Here is an 11,067-nt window from a genome sequence, read left to right as displayed (position 1 = left end):
ATTCAAGCACTTTGTTTCTATTATTATTTCATACTCACAACAATGTAGAATCAGCGAGAGCCCTGCCTTTATTTTCCTGTAACTATATGGTTGCATCTGGGGGTGATGGGAGACAGTGACAGGTCATCAGGCATTAGATTCTCATGAGGAATGTGTACCCTAATCCCTCACATGCACAGTTCATGATAGGGTTTGTGCTCCTGTGAGAATCTAATGCTGCTGCTGATCTGACAGGGCGGAACTCAGCTTCTCTCCCTTGCCTCCCACTCACCTCTTGCTGTGTGGCCTGGTTCCTAACATGCCACTGGGTATTGGGCCATTGACCACGGGTTGGCGACCCATGCCATAGATGGAGCAGCCCCAAGCGCTGCTGGTTGGCTATTTTTAGTTATTTCTTAATCATATACTAAATAAGGGGTGGTTTATTCATGAGGTTTCCAGGAAAAGGGGGGACAATTGCCAGAACTGAGGGCTCCTCCTCTTTTTAGACTTCATAGGGTAACTTCTGGATTTTGTCATGGCATTTATCAACTGTCATGATCCTGGTGGGAATGTCTTTTAGCACGCTAACGCATTATAAGGAGGACATAGTGAGCAGTGAGGATGGCCAGACGTTGCTTTTTCACCATCTTGGTTTAGGCGCGTTTTGACTGGCTTCTTTACCACATCCTGTTTTATCAGCAGGGTCTTTATGACCTATATCTTGGGATGCCAGTCCTGCCAACCTCCTGTCTTATCCTGTGACTAAGGATGCCTAACCTAAGGAATGCAGCCCAGTGGGTCTCATCCTCATTTTCCTCAGCCCCTATTCAAGATGGAGCCTCTTTGGTTCAAATGCCTCTTCAAACATGTCAGGTACAAACGCCTCTGATGTATTTTCCCTCTCCTTTTGACAAGAGAACCCTTAATCCTTAAGGGTTGTGCAAGGGTGAAGATTCACCTTCTGTAACTTCTTCAGGTGGAATAGGTTGCTAATATTACTGCCTAACTATTAGAGTCTCTTGTAAATAGGGTGCCCAGATTTTAAATCTTGCCTAGATAGTACTAGAGTTTAAAACGATAGATTAGCAACAAGAATTTATTATCTCTGCCACCCAAAACTTATCTAAAATGATAGATGAGGAATGAAAAGACAAAAGAAAAGAACATCTCAGAAAGGCAGGAGGAAGCAAAATATTACAACAGAGTTTTGGAAGAAGGAAAGTAGATGAATGAATCACAGTTGATTTCACTGAGCAAAAGAAGCTCTACGGCTGGGTACAGTGTCTCACACCTGTAAACCCAGCACTTTGGGAGGCTGAAGAGGGCAGATCGTGAGGTCAGGAGTTTGAGACCAGCCTGGCCAACATGGTGAAACCCTGTCTTTACTAAAAATACAAAGATTAGCTGGGCATGGTGGCAGCAGCCTGTAATCCCAGCTACTCGGGAGGCTGATGCAGGAGAATCTCTTGAACCCAGGATTTGGAGGTTGCAGTGAGCCAAGATTGAGCCATTGCACTCCAGCCTGGGTGACAAGTGAGATTCTGCCTCCAAACAAACAAACAAAAAAACCCAGCTCTAGCCTAAAATTCTTGCAGAGCTCATAGGCTTCAGAGAATCACTGTGAGGTTCACCAAAGAAGGCAGGTGTGAGGGGCAAGAAGAGGGAAGGAAAACAGGAGACTTAGTTGAAAGGCTGAAAGCAGAATGATTAGACATTCAGGTCTTCTACCCCAGCTGACTGTCAGCTGGTCACACCATCTGGCAAGAAAAAGGGAAATTCTCCAGAGAAATTGGCCAACAGATACTCGAGTATTAGAGGTAAAATGATGGCAGAAAGCAGTTGGATTGAGCAAAATTGATGATTGAGTTGTCCTTCTTGGATTCCTTTTCTTCCCTCACTTCAGAAATGCAGGAACAGGAGAATGCAAGGATTCTTCTCCAGAGAGAACTAACAGCCCCAGAGAGAAGACACTAACATTTGGAGATCATCTAATGAAACAGCTGGTTTGTTTCCCATCCACCATGCAACAAAGCGCAGGAGTCAACAAGCTCTTCCCGGGAGCAGTTTCCAATCAGTTTTCAATGTCTTATTCTTCAAGTCTAGCTGAGGATCACCCTCAGGATGAAAAATAGAGATTATAGTAAACAGACAAAAGGATCCTAAAAGATCAGACATAATGCTGAGAATCAGAGAAAACATCAATAGCTTCAAACTAATATTTTCAAAGAAAACCTACCACAAAATTTGCTATGAAAGACAGAAAATGAAGAAATGTGATAAAGTAAAAATATGCTACTGAAATAAAAAATTGATAGATAAGAGACATGGAAATTGAAAAATAATAGATAAGTATAAGCTTAGAGGATCTACCCAGGAAATCTAATTTCTGACTAATTTCCAATTAGTCAGAAATTCCAGAAAGATAATTAGAAATTAGTCATTCCAAAAAGAGGAAATGAAGAAAATGAAGATGAAGAAATTATTAAAGAAATAGGTTGGACGCCATGGATTGTGCCTGTAATCCCAGCACTTTGGAAGGCGAGGTGGGTGGATCACCTGAGGTCAGGAGTTCAAGACCAACCTGGAAACATGATGAAACCCCATCTTTACTAAAAATACGAAAATTAGCCAGGCACAGTGGCAGGTGCCTGTAATCCCAGCTACTCAAGAGACTGAGGCAGGAGAATGGCTTGAACCTGGGAGGCAGAGGTTGCAGTAATCCAAGGTCACACTGTTGCACTAGTCTGGGCAACAAGAGTGAAACTCCATCTCAAAAAAAGAAGTCAGGGATGTGTGGGGATGGGGTGAGGGGGAATGGGGACGGGGACTTTATTTGGTATTTTAGAGATTTTGATTGCTACTCGAAGGGACTTCATATGAGTTCAACAAGAGTTCTTCTTTCGTTTATATACAGATTTCTCTATGGTATGATTGTATCATGGTTTAATAAACCTGTCTACTATTTGGGAATGTGGATAGTTTTTAATTATGAATTAGAAACCTAGCAAATTACAAATACTGAAGGGTGAAAAAAACTAATGTATAGGTTGTTTAGAATTTCTGGAGGTGTAATTTCAGGATAAATTTCTAAAAACTGGATTGCTGAGTCAAAGGATAAGTGCATAGGTAGTTTTGTGATCTATTCCCAAATTTCCTTCTATATCACCTGCATACCAGCAGCCTACTCCTGTATACCAAATTCCCTTCCATATCATGGGCATACCATTGTGCAGTTTTACCAGCAAGGCTTGAGAGTGCCTGTTTTTCCATTTTTTCACCAACAAAGTATGTTGTCAAGCTTTTGAAATTTTGTCAGTCTGACATATGTGAAATTGTAGCTTTCTGTTTTAATTTTCATTACTCTTAGTACAAAAGAAGTTGAGCCTCTATTTATATTTACATGCCTGAGGACCATTTGTGAGTCTTTTTCTGTGACGTGTTGGTTCTTCTATTTATGTTTCTCTCAAGTTTTTTTTTAACCCCTTTTATTTTTTTTAAGAGTTCTTCATGTAGGTTGCATTTTTTTTTTTTTTTTGGAGGTGGAGTTTCACTCTTGTCACCCAGGCTGGAGTGCATTGGCATGATCTCAGCTCACTATAACCTCTGCTTCCCAGGTTCAAGTGATTCTCCTGCCTCAGCTTCCCAAGTAGCTGAAATTACAGACTCCTGACACCATGCCTGGCTAATATTTTGTATTTTTAGTAGAGAAGGGTTTCACTATGTTGACCAGGCTGGTCTCGAACTCCTGATCTCGTGATCTTCCTGCCTCGGCCTCCCAGAGTGCTGGGATTACATGTGTGAGTCATGGCGCCCAGCCAATTGGAAATATTTTATCCCAGCTTGTCATTCTTTTTGTTGTTGCTGTTATGTGATTCTGCCATGTTAAAAAATTGGACTTCGTTATTATATGGTCAAACTTATTAATGTTCTCTTAATTGCTTCTAGATTTTGAATCATGGATAGAACAGCTTTCTTTATATCCTACACCCAGGAACTTACTCATATTTCTCATCGTTCTTGTACCTTTTTCTTTCACTGTACTTTTTCATGACATGAAAAATAGTCTCATTTAGCCTTTTGTTAAAATGACTCCCCTGTTGTTCCAACATCATTTAGTAAAAAGTCTGTCTTCTTTTCAGTGATTTGAAGTGCTACCATCATCATACTAAATGTTCGTCTGTACTTGGGACTATTCCTGCCTTTCCTGTTCTATTCTGTTGGATTGTCGTCTTCTGTGCCTGTACACAGTTTCATTCATAGAAATTTCACACTGTGTTCTACTGTCTTGTAGGGTCAATTCCCTTCTTTCCTCTTCTCTTTCAGCTGGTTCCTGGTTTTCCTCTCTCTCTCTCTCTCTCTCTCTCTCTCTCTCCCTCCCTCTCTCTCCCTCTGTGTGTGTGTGTGTGTGTGTGTGTGTGTGTGTCTGTGTGTGTGTGTGTTTTCATCCACACTTTAGAATCAACTTATCCATCTATAAATAAAACTTGTCAGCCGAGCACAGTGGCTCACGCCTGTAATCCCAGCACTTTGAGAAGCTAAGGCGGGCGGGTCAAGAGGTCAAGAGATCTGGTACACACTCAGATCAAGAGATGTGGTACACATTCAGTTAATTAATCTGTTATAGGAAGCTGTTGAAGTTTCTCAGCTGCGTGGAGAAAGAGTAATCACTCCTGAAGAACTTCTGTTTTTGATGCGCAAAGATAAGAAAAAACTTAGAAGATGGCTGAAATACATGTTTATCTGAGACTACAAATCAAAGATTGTCAAAGGTGTTGATGAGGATGATCTTCTCGAAGACAAATTGAGTGGCAGCAATAATGCAAACAAAAGACAAAAAATTACTCAGGACTTGCTCAACTCTATTGACCAGACAGGAGAACTTTTAGCAATGTTTGAAGATGATGAAATTGATGAAGTTAAACAAGAAAGAATGGAGAGAGCAGAAACACAAACTCGAATTATGGATTCAGCTCAATATGTAGAATTCTGTGAAAGTCGACAATTAAGTTTCTCCAAAAAAGCTTCCGAATTCCGAGACTGGTCGGACTGCAGCAGTATGGAGATAAAACCCAATGTCGTCGCTATGGAAATTTTAGCATATTTAGCGTATGAAACTGTGGCATAGTTAGGGATCTGGCTCTTCTTGTGAGGCAAGACATGGTAACTAAGGCAGGGGACCCCTTCAGCCATGCCATTTCTGCAACCTTCATTCAGTATCACAACTCTGCTGAGAGCACTGCAGCCTGTGGTGTTGAGGCTCACAGCAATGCCATCCAGCCCTGCCACATCAGAGAGGCCATTCGACACTACAGCCACAAGATTGTTCCGCTTTCCCATTCACAAATGCTTACCACAGGAATGGGATGGCCTTTCTAGTCTGCTGATGTGACACTGTGATGTGCCTGCAGCAACAGGAAAGGCGATGTTATATTAAGGTGATTTCTTGAAAACAAAATAAAATACAAATTTACCTTTCTCCCCCCCACCAAAAAAATGGTGAAACCCCGTCTCTACTAAAAAATACAAAAAATTAGCTGGGTGTGGTGGCATGCCTGTAGTTTTAGCTACTTGGGAGGCTGAGGCAGGAGAATTGCTTGAACCCGGGAGGCAGAGGTTGCAGTGAGCCGAGATTGCACCACTGCACTCCAGCCTGGCACCTGGTGACAGAGTGAGACTCTGTCTCAAAAGAAACAAAAAAGCAAAACAAAAATATCCCAAACAACAAAAAACTTGTCCATCTTTAGAAAAAGAAATTATTATTTGTATCGGAATTGCTTTAAACTTACATATTAACTAGTGAAGAGCTGACATCTTTCAGATGTCATTATCTTATCGGAGAACAAGGAATGCCTTTTTGTATCTTTCAGTCAGGCTTTGAAAGTTTCCCTTGTATGACTTTTGCACATCTTTTTGTTAAGTTTATTCCTAAGAATTTTATTTTTATTTTATTGGTACCAAAAATGATGTTTTCTTTTCCTTTACACCTCCTAACTGGTTGCTGATTGTACGTATGAAAGCTACTGATTTCTCAGTGTTTGGTTCATAGTCTGTTTTATTGAGTTATCTTGTTTACAGTAGCTTTGCCATTGATTTTCTTGGCTTTCCCAGATGGACTATCATATCAACTGCCTTCCCCTCTTTCCATGCACTCCCAACCTGGCTCTTCATTCTGTCATGAGCTCTGCAGCTGTCTTAGTGGTGTTCATTATAATTTTCCTGCATACATAAGATTTTCAATATTCTTTGTCTCCTGGTTTTCCGGCAGACTTTGGTTAGGGGTGCTTTTATCTCTTTCATACTAGTTCATCTGCATAGTTTTTGAAGAGAGTGTGAAGCAGTTTGGATTTTAATTGTCCCCATTGTCCTATAAGAACCTTGAAGTCCTGATTCTGTTAAGTGTGAACTATTTTCAATATTCAGAAAATTAAAGAGAATAATATAATGAATAACAATATACTTGATACTGAGCCCCATCTTTTTTGTCTTACTTTATTTTTTGCTATGTTTGTCTCAGATTGCTTTTCTTTTAATAGAAAGAAAATATCTCATAGATACATTTAAAGCTTCCTCTGTGGCGCTCACCAGTCATACTCCCCTCTGCCTCAGGGGTAACAAGCATTTTGACCTCAATATGTATAATGGTCACCGATACTTTCCTACTTTAATGAAGTATTATATTTTTCTAAACAAAGCATTATTGCTTTAAGTGTAAGTTTTTTTAAGAGGAGGATTTTGCTGTACATATTTTTTTGCAACATGCTTTTATTGTGGTTTATTTCAGCTTCTGAATCGTATTCTATTTGTCTTCAACTGAATTTACTTATTCGTTCTTCCATTCATGGACATTAGGTTATCTTAGATGTTTGTTTTATTATTTATTTACTTACTATGGAGAGAGAGTCTTGCTCTTTCATCCAGGCTGAGTGTAGTGGTGCAATCTTGGCTCACTGAAGCCTTGACCTCCTAAGCTCAAGCTATCCTCCTGCCTCAGCCTCGTGAGTAGCTGGACCTATAGGTGTGCGCCACCATACCTGGCTAATTTTCATTTTTATTTTGTAGACACAGGGTCTAAGCATGTTGCCCAGGCTGATCTCAAACTCCTGGGTTTAGGCAGTCTGCCTCCTTCAGCATCCCAAAGTGCCAGGATTACAGAATCACCATGAGCCACCATGCCCTGCCTGTTTTTTTTTTTTTTTTTTTTTTTTTTTTTTTTTGATTAGAATTGGCTGCAGTGAGGATTCTCACACATGTCTCCTTGTTGCCTGGATGAGAATTCCTAGAAGATGTGTGTCTGGGGATAGAAATGCTGGGTCATGTTGATTAATCGTTCCTTGTTTCATGCCAAAACTAGTATTTAGGAATCAATATGTAGTTGCATAAGCACCAACACTTGGCACATCAGATCTTTACATTTTTTAGGACTTCAGCAGGTTTTGAAACGTTCTTTTTTCTGAGGCTTCATCAATACAACACAGTTACTGTAAAATACTGAGTCCTTTCTGTAATGAGAATGGCATTACTTACAAACAGCTTGATACATAGTGAACACTAAAGGATTTATCAGCTTCGAATCGCTAACCTTAATTAGTGTGTAAATAATAATAATTGCCATTTATAAAATGTCTGCTAAAAACGTTACATAAGCACTCTTTGATTTTATAGATGTCCAATGAAGCAGGAATAAACAAATTTATTTATTAGATGAGGAAACAGACTCAGTTTTCAAGGACATATCCAAGTCACAGAGCCGCTAGGTAAAGGCAAGATGTGAAACCGATCTTGTGGTGGTACAGGCTGGTCCTCCTGTGGGTCTCACACCGTCCCATCCTGTGTCTCCTAGGCAGAAGCTATGCCTCTGGTTCTGTGACCCCACTACCCTTTCCACTGATGGGCTGTTACCTGCATTGTTGCAGGTGCCAAGTCGTTTTTATAGAAGTCTATTTTTTCTTTTAATATTTTCTGCAAATTGTTGGCTGCCTGCTCCAGTCAATAAATGGGATGGGCCGTACTGCAACTGTCTGACCTCTTTCTTCACCTGTATGGTCTCAGCATTTTTCTTTTTTGGTTGTATTTATTGTCTTTGCAATCCAGCACTCTCTTCAAAATGTGTAACAAGGCGTGGCAAATAGATAGCTAACTCAAAAAGACGAAAACCAAACCATAAAACAATGTAAAAATGGACGTCTTTGCTGACAGTTCTTAGGCCAACTCTCTGCTGGTCAGTCCTTTATTTCGCTCCTGGCTGGGTGCCCTGTTGCTGTGGCCAGCCCACCCTCCACAACAGGATTGCCTTGACCATGTCCTCCTCTTCAGGTTATTTTTCTTTCTGCTCTTTTTGCAGCCTAAAGAGAGGAAGACAACCTCTTCCCATTTCATGGCTGCCTTCCAGACAGCCTAGTAATCTGCAGAGATGCACAATGAAAACAGAGCATTTAAGCTCCACGTTTTCCCAAAGTCTCCATTCTTGAGCAGAAACTGCCATTTTCTCTTTTCCCTCCCCTCCCTCCCCTTTGTTTTTTTCTTTCTCAAAAAAAACCCCCAAATAAGGTTCCTAACTCTCCCCAAACAAAAGGACTGAAAACTCCGTTTTAGACTTGCAGCCAAATCCTGATGCAAGCCACCAAGTTTTAGAGAAATTGAGATTGACTGTCTGTTGGGTACCTTATCACATCTTGAGAATCAAAATTATATAGGGTAAAACGGCACAGTAGTAATGCATAGATTGAAATATTTGTTAAATGTATTGAATTGAATGACTTTTTCTTCTGCAATGATTTACTTGACCATTGAGGTCTCTTAAAATTTTCCAGAAATGTGTGAAAGTCAGAGACAGGGCGTGATATCTACAAACTAATGATGGCTGGTGGGAAGCTGGAGAGAGATGACTGGCAGGCCTGTGTTGTCTGTCCTGCCCAGAATAGCGGGCCACTCATTAGAGAGGGACAAACTGTTCAGCAGTTTCCTTGGCTTTACCAACTCCAGCTATTTTATCAATTTACCAGGGAAAAGAGTAGATGAGTACCAGACTCTAAGACATGGATTCACACTAATAACAGTTCTGCAAAAATTATAAACTCAGGATATTAATTTACTGATTTTAAATGGTAAGTATATGTGGGTCTAGAATCTTTTTTCTGCAAATTTTAATCCCCACATCTTTAAAAAACCATTTTTATGCTTACTAGGGAGCAAAACTTTCCTGAAGTGATATGAGAGTTGTTTAATTTCCTTTTCATCTTCCTTCATGCGAATATTTATGAACCATACTCCAAAAACGCATGTTTCATTTCATGGTGTTGCCCTAGACCCTGCTGTAGTTGGTACATAATTAAGACACTATATACACATGTATATATGTACACACAAAATTGATATGTATATTATTTCTGCACAATAGATATTAATATGTGCAATGTTCTCTTTCTAGAATTCAAAAATAAATGCATTTTTTAGCCTGCTTGGTCCCAAAAGTTTTGGGTGAGGAACAGTGGGCTTGTGCTGCTAGGGGTCAGAGGCCTTATACCCAGCCGTGAGAGCAATCCCTCACTGCTGTCAAGGAGTCTGAGAAACAGGACGCCAAGGCCAGCAGGATAGCATGGCACCTGATCAGAAGAAGCTGGTTGAGCACCAGTCTCTTGAAGGACCTGTAAGAATCCTCTTTAATTGTAACAGGAGAGCCCATTCTTTAACCAGACCACTCAATTTGTCCGTTTGTTTTTCCCATACAAAGACCTGCATAAACCCCCAAACTGTCCTACCACCAAATTTTTGTGTGTCTATATTCCCTAGCAATAACAAATGACTTCTATTATTGGAGCAATGCTTCAAAATTCATCAAATTATAATTCACAAGTGTTTCTCTCTCTGTTTTTGTTTCTGCCTCGTCTCTCTCTCTCTCTCTCTCTCTATATATATATATATATATATATATATATATATATATACACACACACACACACACATATATACACACATATATATACATATATATATATATATGCCCACATACATATATTTTTTGAGACAGGTTCTTGCTCTGTTGCTTAGGCTGAAGTGTAGTGGTGTGATTGTAGCTCAATGCAACCTCCCAGGCTTAACTGATCTTTCTACCTCAACTTCCCAAGTGATTAGGACTACAGGCACACACCACCATATTAGACTATTTTTGTGTTTTTTGTAGAGATGGGGGTCTCACTATGTTACCCAGGCTAGTCTCCAGCTCCTGGCCTGAAGTGATTCTCCTGCCTTGGCCTCCCAAAGTGTTGGGACTATAGGTATGAGCCACTGAAACTGGCCTAAATGTTTTTTAATTGAAATATAAACACACACTGAAAAGAACACAGATCATAAGCCTAGAGCGCAGTGATTTTTTTATAAACTCAGTATCTCTGATAACTGACATCCAGATCAAGAAACAGAGCCTCACGCAGCTGCCCAGGGGCTCCCCTCATGCTCTCTTTCAATCACGACTCATAATATATCTTGTTGGTGTCTTCTTGATGAGATTCTGGAAGCCACCCTTGGGATTTTGAAGATCTTTGGGAGACACATTCTTCTCCCTAACCACATTTGCAAAATATCGTTTAATGGGGTTGACACATTGGAAATATTTGCATAAATAGCTCATTCCTTTTCTTTGTATGAATTCCTATTTACTCCTATGACACTGACCTTCTCTGGCCTTGTCATCCAATTATTAGATGTCTCTTACTTGTGGTCTGCAGTTACTGTGCATTAATGAGAACTGTTCATCAAAGATTCTAGGAAGGTCAAGAGCATATGTGAGTTTGGGAGGGGAAAAAACCTGTTCTCTTTTCTGGGTAAATCTGAAGTATGACAACAAGATATGATCTGGTACACTGAAAATCTGTTGTTTGGCTGGCCGAACATACATTGCTGCTAAAGTAGCAAGTCAGCCTGGCCTTTTGGTACCTGCCTTTTTTTTTTTTTTTTTCATTTGCATTTGATGCTTCTCTTTGTCCTATGCACTTAGGGGATTTATTTCTCACTCAGAGGAAGTGGTGGTGGAGCACAGGACCAGGCTTAAGTCAGTTGGGGTATTGCCCTAGTTCCTGGGCCAGAAGT

General features: G+C 40.2%; 1 pseudogene; it reads left to right on the top strand.

Annotated features, from left to right (window-relative positions):
- The first annotated feature begins 4,621 nt into the window (after window positions 1–4,621).
- Window positions 4,622–5,366, top strand: LOC101053369 (transcription initiation protein SPT3 homolog; annotated as a pseudogene).
- Window positions 5,367–11,067: the final 5,701 nt, after the last annotated feature.

Source organism: Saimiri boliviensis, chromosome 13 (genome assembly GCF_048565385.1).
Source record: "Saimiri boliviensis isolate mSaiBol1 chromosome 13, mSaiBol1.pri, whole genome shotgun sequence".
In the NCBI taxonomy this organism is placed as follows: domain Eukaryota; kingdom Metazoa; phylum Chordata; class Mammalia; order Primates; family Cebidae; genus Saimiri; species Saimiri boliviensis.
Note: the sequence above shows the minus strand (reverse complement) of the source record. Positions and strands in the feature narration are given on the sequence as shown.